A 14551-nucleotide genomic window follows, 5' to 3' on the forward strand; every position below is an offset into this window, starting at 1 on the left:
CTTCCCTTTTCTTTTTCTTTTTCTTTTTCTTTTCCTTTCCTTTTCTTTCCTTTCCTTTCCTATCCTATCCTATCCTACCCTACCCTACCCTACCCTACCCTACCCTACCCTACCCTTTCCTTTCCTATCCTTTCATTTCCTTTCCTTCCCTCTCCTTTCCCTCCTTTCCTCTCCTTTCTTTCTCTCCCCTTTCCTCCCCTCCCCTGAGCTCCCTCCCATTCCCTTCTTTTCTTTCTCTCTCTCTAGAGCTCTGTCTCTCTGTCTCTGTTTCTCATCTCTCGTCTCTCTGTCTCTCCATCTCTCTGTCTCTGTCTCTCTCTTCCTCCCTCCCTCCCCCATTTAACTTGAGATACATTGTTCTTAGACCATTTTCATCCTTACCAAAAAGCAGAGCAGAACGCAGAAGAATGCCCTGCCCTCCTCATCCACAGGTCATTCTCTCCTCATTAACATAGTGTTAGGGTGTGTGTGTGTGTGTGTGCGCGCGCGCACGCGCTTTACTTGTGCGGCAGCTGATGTATCAGGTTTAATCACAATAAACTAAGCTCTACAGCTTATGGGTTTTGACAAATAAAACATTTTATGTATTGCACCCTCCTTTATACCATCATACAAACTAGTTTCACTCCCCTAAATAATCCTGTGGCCCATCTGGTCCCCCCCCCACACACTCCTTGTATCCTTGGCATTCACTGACCTGCACTGATCTTTTTACTGTCTCCGAGCTTTGTTTTTTCAGCGCGTCCTATAGCTAGGATTGTATGATATGCGCCTCTCCAAATTTGGCTTCTTCCAATAGAAGTATACATTTGGGTTTCCTTCACACCTTCTGGCTTAAAAGCTCATTTATTTTTATCACTGAATAATATTTCATTATCTGATATAGTTTATTTATTTATCTACTGATTCCAGTTATTAATATGGTCGTCACAAACATCTGCGTGTAGGTTCTAATGTGAACACAAGTTTTCTATGTATTTGGATAAACAAGAGCACAGTACTGGAGTCGATGTTAAGACGGTGTTCAGATTTGAACGAAATTACCAAAATATCTTTCAACATGCCTGACTACTTTACATTCCGCTGGCAGTGGGCCAGGGTTCCCACCACTTCACTCCCACTTCCCAGCTGGGCATGGTCAATGGCTTAGATTTTAGCAGGCTAATAATTGCGTCTTGGCATCTCACGGTTGATTCAGTCGGATCTTAGTGACCTATGATGTTAAGCATCTCAGTACAGACTTCCTTCCCACTTGTGTATCATCCTGGTGATGAACCTCTTCCTGCTTTTTGTCTACTTTCCATTAAGCTTTTGTTTTATCATTGCTGAATTTACAAGTTTTTGTGTGTCTTTGGGTACACGCCTTTTATCAATTTTGTGTTTGTGATATAGTCTCACGGTCTTTGCCATGTATTTCCTTCAGTGTATGTATATGCTGCATCTAGGGGAAGCGATTTTAGAATTGATCCTGTTTGTTGTTTTGTGAGGTCTCTGGACCTGTAGTTCATGGTTTTACTTAATATTTATCCATCACTGCTTCACATAGGTCTTCTTTCCTGCTTCACCTATTTCCTTTTCCTGGAATTTGTATTGTTGACATTTATGAACTAGTAATTTTTCCATAATGCTTGAATATTTTATTCTGGTCGGTCTTATTTCCATTTTTGTCTTTGCTTTTTGTGTTTGAAGTTTCCATGGACACATCTTCACGCTCACTCTTTTCGGGCTCTGTCCAGTCTACAGAGAAATGTACTGAAGATAGCATTTTTGTTACAGGAGCTTTAATGTCCAGCATTTTCTTCCCACTCTCAAAGTTCCTGTCACTCTGCTCACATTAGCTATGTTTTTACAGGCTGCCCTTTTTAAATTATAGTCCTTAGTTTATTAATTACAATTGTTTCAAATCCTCAAATTGATAGTTCTAAAATAATCTCTACTATATCTCCATCTAGTTCTGATATTTGCTCTGCTTCTGCCTTTCAGTATGTTTTGTGGTGTGTGTGTGTGTGTGTGTGTGTGTACACGCACACGCATGTTTGCATGTGCAAAGCTGGAGAAGTTGCACTGGGTGGAAGAAACTGAGGTGAATAAATTTTGTTTGAAGGTTTTATGATTATGTGGTGCAGATTTATGCTGTTTATTCTTCATTATGGCTGTGGTAACAGATCCTAAAATTTTCTCTAGTCCACCTGCTGCATTTGTCCCCAGTACTGTCACTAGGTATCCACAGATATTTAGATCTGAGCCCTGCAGTTATGGTAGCTGTAGTTTCTGTTACTACGCATCTCCCCACGTGAAGGCAAGGCTGAAGGAGAGTCCTACGATGAGGTCCCAGTCTCAGCTGTGTCCTTGTACAGTGACCTTGGCACATGCGCTTAGTTTTTCTCTCCTTCCCTGCATAAGTAAGACCTGGAGGCTTCCTGGGCCTGGGGCATGGCAAGTTGGTTGGTATCTGAGAAAAGAGAGCTGTCTGTGTGTACATTTTAATAAGGAGGACAGAGAGCATTAAGTGTATTTCAAAAAGTCTACTTTTTCTTGCTCTCATTATAAACATAAGGGATTTTTTTTTCTAAAATTCACCCTGAGGACCTGTCTGATTCTCAAAGATCTTTAACTGCTTATCCATAAATTCCCTCAAAGACTGTCCCTATTGCACAGTATTTAAGTATCCATATAGATCCTTGTGACAATTAATCTTGTCAACTTACTGAATTAAGAGGGTCCTGAAGAAGTCACAAGGTTTTGGGCTCACTAACCTCATAAATATGTCTGTCCATGGGTGAATCCATACCTGAAAGGGCTTGGAGGATGCAGGGCATTGTTGGAGCATGGGGTATGGCCTGGGGGACCCTACGTGGCCTCCAGTCTGTTCTTCTAGAGCTCTTCCCCTTTTGTTTACTGGGTGTCACAGCTTGAGTAGATCTCCGCTGCCACAGCCTTTTGCCGTGATGGTTCTGCTTTGGAGTCCACCAACCACGGACAGAATTCCCTGAAACCAAGAGTCAAAATAAGCCTCTCTTTTAAGTTGTGAGCATCAAGTATTTTGTCCCAGTGTAAAAAGCACTGAGCAATACAAGCCTCCTCCGATGTTTCCATTGTGACCTAAACTCTTTTCGATGACAATGGTTTTAGCTATAGACTTTCTTTTTATTTTTTATTTTTTTTTTGTATTTTAAGGAAGGGTCTACAGGTTGTTCAAGGTCTCACTACTAGATCTGACCTCTTAGTGATACACCTGTTTATAGCCTCCCAACGGCTGGGATTACAGGCCTGTGCTACCACGCCCAGTCTCAATTGCTGTCTCAGCACATGGGGGCTGGGCTGGCACAGCAGGCCTGGGGATTGAACCCCCAGCCCCTGTGCCTGTTTGCACGTGCTTTAATCCACTGAGATATTTGACCAGCCCTAGACTTCTTCCTTGATGAAGCTCTGAAAGAGTGTACTCAGTAGTGTGTTTCTCTAGTGGAGGGTGTCGTTAGAGCAGCAGTTTGCTGTTTAAGCCCAATTCTCTGGTGGGTTCAGAAGAGCTGTTGCTGTCACCATGCACTAAAGTAAAGTCAAAATGGATTAAGGATCTAAACATTAAAAAAGAAACACTAAATCTCCCAGAAGAGAAAGTAGGTGGAAATCTTGATGACATAGAGATTGGCAGACAGTTCATGAAAAATTTCCTGGGAAACACTTGAAAGAATTGCCCAACAACTGGGATCTCCTCTTACTGAGAAGTTTCTGCATGGTAAAGGAAATCACCAACAGGGTGGTATTTTCCACAAATATGAAAAAAATCTTAACTAATAACCACACAGACAAAGGTCCTCTCTCTAGAGTGTGTAAAGAACTAAAAAATATTAGGGCTCCAAAATTTAAAGACTCAATTCAAAAATGGGCATCTGAGATGAACACACACTTCTCAGAGAAAGAAATACAAGAGCAAATAAATACATGAAAAAATTGCTCCACATCACTAGCCATTTGTGAAATGCAAATTAAAACAATGCTGAGATACCATTTCATTCAAGAAAAAATGGCTATCATAAATAAATCAACCAACAACAAATGCTGGAGAGGCTGCAGGAAAAGAAACCCTTCTCTACTGCTGGTGGGAATGTAGACTGGTGCAATCATTCTGGAAATCAGTGTGGAGACTCCTCAGAAAACTAGGACTGGAATTCCCATTTAATCCAGCTTATCCCCCTTCTGAATATTTTCCCAAAAGAACTGAAAACTGTGTAGCACAGTGATATATGTGCACCCATGTTTATAGCAGCACAATTTGTTATAGTCAAATCTTGGAAGCAACTAAAATGCCCATCACTTGAGAAGTGGATGAAAAAGATGTGGTATTTTATACAATGGAGTATTACTCAGCTGTGAAGTAAGACAAACATGCAAGTATATACACAAGATAACTGAGGTGATTGTACTAAACTTTTCCATCAATTTTTTGAAAATAGCAGTTAATATGTAGAATTCTCATCTCGACTAACTCCGTATGCTGATATCTGATATCTACATCAAGGACAGCAATGTGTACTACAAAAATCATGCTTGAATACTTGTCATCTTGGTCTTCTAGATGTGTACTCTTTCTAATGTCATATCGATTATTACTATAATGTCTTCAAAATAAATTTTAGGACAGTTATAATAATTAATACATTGCATATTGTTGCCTTAAAAAATACAGAACTCTTCACAAATTTGCAAGCCATGCTTGCACAGGGGCCATGCTAATCTTCTCTGTATCATTCCAATTTTAGTATATGGGATGCCAAAGCAAGCAACAAAATAATTTAAGAAGGAAAACAAGAGAGACAAGAACAAAGGCTTAAGCTTTCTGGAAAACAAGTGGTAATATTCAATCATATGTCTAATCTTTCAAAACTATACCTGTTAATCTGAGCAACAGATTTGATGATAAAAATAGATAATATATCAACCATTGTTAGTCAGCTATTCTTGTTCTGAAAATCTGTAAGATATGCATTGTTGTATATTGCCCTGTTTCTGTCATTGTAACTGATTTTTATTCTTGCTTTTGTCTTTAACTTTTCAAAATGAAATAAAAAATAGTTGTTGATTTAAATTTGTTGGGCTTTTGTTTTTTATGAGGATGAGAGATAATTTTCAAGCTCTTCATGTGTCAGAGCAGAAGCTAAAGTTTCTCATGTCTAAGCTTACTGGTTTTTAAAACAGAATGAATGCATACTTATTAGTTGAACAATTTTTAAAATGTAATTAAATGAGTCCATCACATTCCTCTTTAAAAGCAGAATGTTTTGTTCTGTTCTGTCGTACTGGGAGTTGAAACCATACTATGCAAGTATGTCCCAAGTCCAGTTTCTTTATGAATTTGACTTGTGAAAATAGAGCTCACCTACAAACCAGTTTTTTTTCGTATACTGAGAGTCACATCAGGTATTTTGGCTAAGGAAATTTGTGACAGTTAACATTTGGAGAGAATCAGGTTCAAATACCAGTTTGGCCACATCTCTTAACATATTCCTGTGAATTAGAACCTCAATTTTAAAGTCTGTGGAATAGAGAAAAAGGATAATGGGTTGAAGAAAACTTACAAATAATCGTATCTTTCCTCCATTGTAACTTTTAAACAATAGAGAGAAAACGTGAGTGTTAGAATGACAAAGTAAGATAGCTATGGTATTGCAGTTGAATATTGTCATTCGCACAAGACTCCTGGAGGAGGGTAATAGCTATGTCTTAGCAAGCTTCAGAATTGGGCAAATAGAATGGAATTGTTTTTCTGAAACTGTTTCTCACTAGCAAATCCAGGAAAGAGAAAAGCTTTCCCTCAATTTCTATGGAAATATAAAGTGCAAAATAATAAGCATCTCATTCTCAAAACCTACATTTTACCATTACCATGAATAGTAAAGGACAAAACAATGTGGGGCTGATGATGTTGCTGCCGGTGCTTTCTGACCAGCTCCTTACTCGGGTGCACATATTGCACTAAGTGCTGTGTATGCTGTTATCTAAACAACCCTATTAAAATTGCATTCTCATTACTTCAATTTTTAGAGAATTAAAGCCTAGAGGGATAAATAATTTACCTAGGTCACTCGGCCATCGTCAATTTAGCTTAAGTATCAGTTTATAGGTATTATCTAGGCAAAAAAAAAAAAAGAATCTTCAAAGCCCTAAGCAGGAATTTAACATCTCTCAAGGAAAACAAGAGCTTGCACAGATAGACGAAGGCACACACAGATGTTGGTAGGTGGTAAGTTTGTATGCAATCTCCTTTCCAAGGGATTAGAAAACTCTACTGCTTCATTGAACCTAATTGGCAGAGGGCTCAGGTTTTTATAATATTAGTAAATATGAAACTTATTGATAAATGTCTTTCAGTCCTTAGTAATTAAAATAAAGTTTTGGGAAGGGAAGAGAAAGATGAAATTAATCAAGTCAAGAGTTTGATAGATAACCTGAGAAAATAGATAGATAACCTATAGATAGATAATCTACAAAAATACCTAAGTGCACACTGATGGCTAAATGGAAAAAGAAAATTTGGCTTTTAAAAAGTAGGAAATTCTGTTATTTGTGAGATCTCAGATAAACGTACAGGACATTATGTTAAGTAAAATAAGCCTAAACCAGAAACTATATAGCAAGTGATTTCACTTACAAGTGTAAGCTTAAAAAGTCAACCTCTTGTGGAGTAGAAGAGTGGATGTTAGGGGTTGAAGAATTTATGGAGGGAAATGAGATTTGTATTAAATGGTATGAACTTTTTAATTAAAGGATAAATTAGTTTGGGATTAAATGTATGGCACTGTAATTAACAATAACATATTTTATACTTAAAATTTGCTGTGAGTAGCTCTTAAGCATTCTTAGCTCCAAAGGGAAAAATGAAAGTTAAAAAGACAATTATGTGATGTGGATGAGTATTTTTAGTAGCTTGATTTTCTTCATCATTTTACAAAGTCTAACTACATGGAAAAATTACATGGTATAACCTGGATATGGATAAATTTTACTTGTCATGTATACCCCAATAAACCTGGAGAAGGAAGGGTGTGTGTGTGTGTGTGTGTGTGTGTGTGTGTGCAAGTGCATGTTTATTTTCCTAAAGGTGTCCACCCAGAATAATCGTAATGGGAAGATAGAGATGGAGAAGAAATTAGCATTTATTAGGAGATGCCCCACATTTGGGACTGCGTATCTGTTGTTCTCTGCACTGAGAAGTGCTAGTAAGTAGGTGCTGCCTGTCACCCAGCAATCCTAGAGTATCACCTGAGCGCACTCCATGCGATGACCCCTATGCCAGAAAAGGAACCAACCAAAACCAAAACCAAAAAACCAAGATCTGCTCTCACAGGCTGGCCGAAGAACCTACATCATCGAAACACATGCTATAAGCTATACAAATTATTATGAGGAAGGCAGGGCGTGTTTTGGCAGGGTCTAGAAGAGCTGTGCATTGAGGGACTAGCAGGAAGTGTGATGGGCAAGTGATGGTATCAGTGCAGAATGACAATTCTGTGTCTTTCCGCCAAGTGAGAATGCACTGAGTAACAGTGAGTTCACAAGCTGCACCAATTTCATCAGTTTGGCCTTGCTGAATACTCTAGATTTTACCATAGCCATGATCTAGGCAGTTACAGGGTTTTTTTTATTCCATTCTTAATTGCTATTATCTCTAACATTCATTTCTTATGTCTCATGGTAATATACAGATAATAGAATGGCTAAGAATGGTGAACAGTGGCCATATGTTCCAAGAAAGCAGAACAAGAAGTCAGTAGACATGTTTAGATGTCACCACAAGTGGCCAGAGAAAGGTCACAGGCCAGGTTGAACCTGTTGAAGGCACAGCCTTGTTAAGCAGAGAGTTGGTTCAAAGCCAAGTGTGGATGTAGGCAGTTCGAGCGGGCCTCAGCAAACAGGGAGACCGAGCTGAGAGGAATTCTGGGTGACAGATTCATCATTTGTCAACTCTTCGGGACTCTGATCAGGTGCTCTGCTAAGATGACAGGTCAGTATGTGTGGCAGGGTAGCCCAACACTGAGTGTTCATATGAACTCAAGTGAGATAGTTGCATCATTTTCTGATCTGGTGTGTCCAATAGACTCACAGGTGTGTTTATTTCTGATATTTAATACATACAACATGTGACTGTGTAACCCTAACTTAATTTGGTAAGTTTACAAGTGATATTTTTCTTGGCACAATGAATTTATTAGTCATTCTATGTCTTATGATTGTGCTGTGCAGCTGGAGTTGTTCTTTTTAATAGGTTTTGTGTTTCAACATCTGGAAATTCTCTGTGCAGATGAGTTACAAGTCATTCCACTCTGTCATTTGGACTCCGAATGGAGCAAACTTTTGCTTTATAAAATGCAGTCACTTGGAGGACGACACCGTATGAACACTTCTGTTTTAGGCAACATGGAGTAAGTCACAACTTGGCTCATCCTGCTGCACACTGAAGTAGAAAGTGAAGTCTCTCAGTCGAGGTTAAAGGAGAAGAGAATCATGCCAGGTGGAGTCAGCACCTGATGAAGAAGTAGCCACATGTAGAAAGCCCCAAATTACAGCTGCCCATTATTATTGGCACTGTCATTATCTCATTTGGCAAGGACTTTCAAATGAATAAAATTTTCAAGTTCTGGTTTGTCCACTCCAGGCTGTGGCCTGGGGTAAGTCATCAGGTCTCCTAGAGTCTCTGTCTTGGTCTCCGCCTTACAAGAACTGCGTAATTGTAAAGACAAGAGGAAGATAAGTGGATAGATGCGCACAATGAAGTGCAGTGTCCAGTACTTTAAAATGCTACAATATATTTTGCTTTCTAGCTTTTCCAAAGGGTTCGACATTCATCATTTTCTGGAATCCAGCACCTTCTTGGCCAATATATGACTTCCACTGACTAATAATTACCAAGAGCCATGAGAAGCTGAGTAAGTACTCTACATAATTATGTGGGTACAGCCAACTGGCAAGGCACAAGGAGGACTTCTTCTCAAGCCATTTGGAGGAGCATTGTTCATTCCAGGAAGACACCCCTCTAAAACAAATTTGTAAGTTGATAAAGGGCTGTTATAAATTAGCAAATAACCATGAACTGTAATTCCAGGCTTTTTATTTAATGTCTGCACAATACTTAAAATTTAACTGACTTTGGACTTCAATAGCCATACATCATATCTGAATGAAAAACAAATTGAAAGGCATTTAGTTTAACACTTCCAAAACTGGCTGGATTTAGACAGAATCTGTCTGACCCAAGCTTGAATCTCGACTTCTCTTCAAGCTTCCCTTAGGTTGAAAGTAAATTGTAGTACGTTTGACACAAAATCAGTACCTGTCATGCACTCTTAGGCAAATGATAATTTTCTACTGAAAACTATTTCCTTAGTGATGGTAAATCTTCCACCACTGTTGACAGATTCAATTTTTGCAAAGCACCAAAAACTCCAGAATATGCAAAGAAGTATAATTCAGCTTAGTGGATATTATTGAGCAGTTACTACCTGTCATTTGCTTGTTTGCTCTTAAATCTTCCCTCCTCCTTCCCCATTCTCCCCATTCTCTCTGCGTTAGACTTTATGAGTCAAGTTTAGCCAGCAGGAAGTTGGTTGAGAGAACAGAGAGTAAGCAGTACAGATAACCATTGTGGGTGTCTCCCATAGATGCCACCATGTTCCTTTAAGTTTTGGCTTGCTGAATGCAATGTGTTAATGGCCTACACCTATCATTTTTTTCAATGGGATTTCTTGTTAGTGACTGGTACCATCTTGCCCAGAGATAGCTCATGGTCAGAGCCCTATGGTTAATCTTATCTGAGCACAGATTTGTCTAGCTATTCAAAAGCCCATCTTTGCTGCCCATGGTAGAACAAACCCTGTCATAATTTGCTCCCCCACCTCTCTGCAGGACCTGGCTACTGTGGGAGGTCACCTATTCATGATTTCTGCCCATGCAGTATTCACCTGGAAGCCACTCTTACCAAATGCTGTGCACCCAATTCTCTGCTGCAGGCTTTTCTTTGAGGACATCTAGGGCAAGGGGAGAAGCCTAGGGATTCCCTTCCTTCTTGCTCTGCTTCAGGTGTAATAGTTCATTATTTCACCTCTCACTGTGGGAGCTCACACTGAAGCTACCTGACCTTGGACATTCTATCTTGTGAAATAACTTTTCTCCATTCTACAGGTTAATCTCCTGCCAGAACCCCAGAGCTCTCAGCATCTTAGCTGCATACTTGGGAAATCCTTCCCTAAAGGTTCTGGCTCCTGATTTTGGGATGTCTGGCCTAGGGATGGTTGCAGCTTTCTGTGGTTGTTATATTCCAAGCAGCCTCATTTTCTCCTGGTTCCTACTTCTCCAACCTTCGCAGTTGATTCTTTGTGTTAAATTCCTCTCGCTGAGGTCTGTAGCACAGATTTTGTGTACCTAGCTGGGTGCTAACTTATGCATTAGAATTCTTGTCTTGTGTTGGAAGCAGAAAAAACAGCAGCAACAGGACTCTGCGCTGCTCTCAGGCAGTTGAAAGGTGTTGAGCTTCCCTTGCAAGCAGAGCAAAGCCGCTCTGATGGAAGGTCCTGCGGCTGCTCCTCTGGCAGTCAGTACACCTCTCAGAAGAAACACCCGGTCAGAGCTGGTGGAGACGTAAGCATGAGGAGGGAGATAGAGGCTGGGAAGTGACTCTGAAGCTGAGTGAAGAGCAGAGATTACACAGGACTGCTCCTGTACAATTTTTTCTGCTCCGAGACCATTTTTTTCTTGAAGGGTAGCATGAAGGCATGCTGGCCACACTTAACCCTCGCTGTGCACTCCCTTGTCTTGCCCGGTGGTTAGTGAATTAAGCTCTTAGCCATTCAGTGTAGTGAGGGGGTGGTGGGGAGCGAGAAAAAGAGCTTGTGTGCAAGACTAGCAGTGAGGATTTAGATGGGCTGAGCAGCCTGGATGGACGCTGGGGAGAGATGCAGGCCCGGAGCGACTGCATGAGGGAGGCGCACATCCACGAAGACGTCTCTGGGGAAAGACTTCTGGACAGGGCAGGAAGGCATGGCTCAGCTCTGGTTGAGTGCCTTCTAGACCATCTTTCTTAGGTGTCTCTCTGCTCCCTGATCTATTGAAGGGGTAGTTTTGTGCACTCCAGTGAGCTTCAAGTGCTAGCTGTAGCCAGACAGTATCAGCCTCCCCAGGGAGCTTGTTAAAAATGCAAATTCCCACATGCTAGCCCAAACCTACTGAATCAGAAAGACTAGATTGAGCTTTAACAGCTGTGCTTCTGGGTGATTCCAACGTGCTGTGAAGTTTGAGAGTTATGGGTCCAGATGGCCTCCAGATATGGTTTTGCTCTAAGTGTCTATGACAGAGCCACACATGGTATTCGAAATGGAAAAGAAAGAGTCACTTCATAGCAAAGAAGGGCTTCACCATGTGGCAGCTACCGGTCATCCAGCTGCTTTATTTGGGCTTAAGGATTTCTCCCTCTTCAAGCTACTTCTCACGACACTGACCTCTCTTACTTCTTCCTTTTCTCTTGCTGCTTGGATGCTACTCCAACACTTGGCCTTTGTTTTGATTACTGTTTACATGTTGCTTTTCTGAGGTTTCTGGTGCTTTATTTCTTCCCACTTGCAGTGCTTTAGCATAGGCCTTGAGGCTCCTGCGCATTGTGGCAGCCTCTTCTGGCCTCCTAAGGTGCTCAGCCCCTCCGAGTGACCTGCCTACTGTCTTACATGAAGTCTCCTGAGTGCACATGTATCAGGTGCATGGGCTGCCAAGACACTTCCTTGGCTCTCCAAAGCCTTGAAAGAAATCCTGCCGCATGGCTGAGGGTATTCAGCCTGAAGGAAAATCACGGCAGATACCCAGACAAAGGAGCTTGAATCCATGAATAACTATAGAACAGAACCCTTCCGCACTCCATTCCATAAGCCTTTCACTGAACTGTGTCTTGCACAAGAAATAATACATCTTTAATTTGTGACTCACTTAGAAAACCAATAAAAAGCAAAATTCAAAAGCACCATGTATTAGCGAGTCACTTCTGTATTCATGGGAACAACACTCAGTGGCTGGCAAGCACTTCTGATGCTCGTGGGTCCACCGCCAAGCACTGTTCAGCTCCTGGTAATGGCTCCCCCTGCTAGGTCTACCTCAGATAGCAGAGAAGATTACAGGCTGTGGTTGGGTCTGCTCCACCTGGCTTGATCTTTGGGCCAAGGCTAAGGGTACATGAGCTTTCCAGGGAATTTATTGCTCTGGGCAAATCACTGAGGCCCAGGAGCCCAGACAAACTGGATAGGCATGCATAAGTAACACTCAAACTGTCTGCTCTTACTAAACTTGCTCACTTCCTGTTGTCCACACAAGAATCTATAAAGCAGAAAAGGCTAACCCACTCCAAAGTGGAGGACTGGCATTTCACTTAGAAAATATGTGTAACTACACAGACCTCTTAAAGCCCCAGCCACTGGTCTTAGACTTCCCTGAGAAATATGATTGGCTTTGTCCTTTTGTCCTTCTTCATGTAACACTAGAGGAAAAAATGCACTGAGTTGCCCTCCTTCTTAGATTCTGTTTAGGGCGGTTTTTGTTAGTTAGTTAGTTAGTTAGTTAGTTAGTTAGTTTGTTTGTTTGTTTTTCTGACGTTCCCAATCTCCTGCAGCCCCACTGTGACAAAAGGGTAGTTCCAAATATCATAAGCTCTCGGACTCTGTCATAGTCAAAGCAGACTGAAATGCCCTTTTTCCCCATCACTACAGCTCCGAAATCATGTAGACCCAATTATAAATATGGCCCCTTCCCTCCCAAATTTTGCAGCATATTTCTAACACATTTGAGGGAAATAAACTGGAGTTCAAGTTTTTTTTTTTTTTTTCTGAATTTTAGGGAAGGGTCTGCAGGGTGTTAAGTGTCTCACCACTAGATAGGACTCTTAGTGATCTGCTTGATTACAGCCTGCCAAGAGCCGGGATTATAGATGCGCGCCACCATGCCCAGTCTCAATTGCTGTCTCAGCATGCCCTGGGGGGACAGGCGCGGAGCTGGCATGGCAGGCCCAAGGATAGAATCCCAGATCCCTGTGCCTTCTTGCAGGAGCTTTAATCTGTTGAACTATTTGGGTGGCCCTGGAGTTCATGTTTATGAAAGAATTTTCCATTCTTTTGGTTGGTTGGTTGGTTTTAAAGAGGAAAGAAACAAAAACAGGTAATAACAACAGAGAAAAAACAAAGCAACATAGAACAATAAGAATGGCACAGAATTTCAAATCAAGAACAGAAAATTCATGATGCTTTTTGTACTGCATATTGTCATCATCAAGTTTGTTGCTCAGATCACCAGGTACGAGCATGCAAGATGCAAGGACTGGCTCATTGCAAGCATTGCATTTCAGCAGTATGCAGCTCCTCACCTCTCCCAACTCACTTGGGCACATCAGGGTACCTGCAGACCCCATCCCTTCTAAAAGCTCTCCTTCTACCTCAAGGAGGTCTGACTGCATAGTCAAGAGAAGGAGGGAATTCAACCTGAGTCCTCTCAGGAGCCCAGCTTTGTCAGGGGCCTGTCTGTGGGCCTCACATTCAACACCGCCCATCTCAGCAGGCCCCTGGCCGTACAGGGAAACTAGGGAAGTACAAATGTCAGCGTTACTACAATATTTGTCCTTGCTCCCATTCTAGTGTTCAGCCTTTGCGAGGTCCGTGATTACCAGCTCAGCTCTGTGTTTCATGTGCTCTTGGAGCTGGCTTTCCCTTAGCATGAGGCACACTGGAATGAGGAGCAAACTCCTCTTCCTCTTTCCTGTCCTGGCAGATGAGGAAAGGATAGTATGAACTGGAGAGACTACCTGGGACCCAGCAATAGGAGCTGCATTGATAACAGAACTAGAAGAAATAAGATCTCAGATTCCCAAGCCATAGGACCTCTGTAACCACTCTTTACTCTATATTCTGATGTCAGAAGAAAAGAGGAAATGTCTAATTTGAATCACTGTCTACTGGGTCTTTTACTGCCACAGCCAGAACTTGTATGTTAAATAATACCAGCCTTTGTGTCTCTTAATGCATAGCCAAGAACCTTATATTGTCCTTGAGGTTGAGTAACAGCCCATTCATTCAACATCCAGTAAAAAAATATTGATTGAGAATCAATCACATGCAAAGTGTCGGGCTGCCTACTCGAGAGACAACAGTATCCACATTAGACTTCATCTCCTGACCTTCGTGTCTTCAAACTACCTGAGCTATAGCCAAGCTGCCATTCCAACAGATGTTCCCCCCTTTACAACTTAGTGTAAGCCATTCTATCTGCCTTGGATCCTCCCACATCACTTGGCACAGATCATTAGGAACCACTCAAGATCCTGTACCATGAAGAATTTCTCAATTCCCAACCCAGAGTTAGTTCTTTGCCTTTAGAATTTCTATAGTACTCTTAACATAGAACTTTATTATAGAATTTACAACTTTTTTACAACTCCTCTGACTGTAATATCCTCAAGACAAGGGACTCCCTCTCCAGTTGACATTTAATAGACATCGTTTGAGCCTTTGGTATGTGCCAAGCTTTCACC

General features: G+C 41.3%; 1 non-coding gene across 1 annotated transcript; it reads right to left on the reverse strand.

Moving 5' to 3' along the window:
- Positions 1-4677: 4677 nt before the first annotated feature.
- LOC111812967 lies at positions 4678-4782 on the reverse strand. The gene has a single exon (XR_002818330.1). It is a non-coding gene; the product is annotated as a U6 spliceosomal RNA (small nuclear RNA).
- Between the last annotated feature and the right edge of the window lie 9769 nt (positions 4783-14551).

The sequence above is a fragment of the Octodon degus genome, unplaced genomic scaffold, assembly GCF_000260255.1.
Source record: "Octodon degus isolate 3935 unplaced genomic scaffold, OctDeg1.0 scaffold00154, whole genome shotgun sequence".
Lineage (NCBI taxonomy): Eukaryota > Metazoa > Chordata > Mammalia > Rodentia > Octodontidae > Octodon > Octodon degus.